Here is a 252-nt window from a genome sequence, read left to right on the forward strand (position 1 = left end):
GCGCTCTCCTGCGCGTCCCTCTTTCGGAAACGAGTCAGTAAGAGCCCTAACGCCTGCAGCACCCAATAACTCCCGGGGCTCACGGTCGTGTTTATATCGCCAACAGGTGAGAGAAGGCCCTAAAGCCAACGGGCACTAAAGATCGCAAGCGAAGCACCCACGGGGCAGGGCGAGAAGTTTTTCTGAAGGTTTGTACTCGGGGACAGAGCGGCAGGAGGGTGCCCAGCCGGTCCTAGGCCAAAAGAACGGGGA

This window comes from Cariama cristata, unplaced genomic scaffold, assembly GCF_000690535.1.
Source record: "Cariama cristata isolate BGI_N322 unplaced genomic scaffold, ASM69053v1 scaffold38986, whole genome shotgun sequence".
In the NCBI taxonomy this organism is placed as follows: Eukaryota; Metazoa; Chordata; class Aves; order Cariamiformes; family Cariamidae; genus Cariama; species Cariama cristata.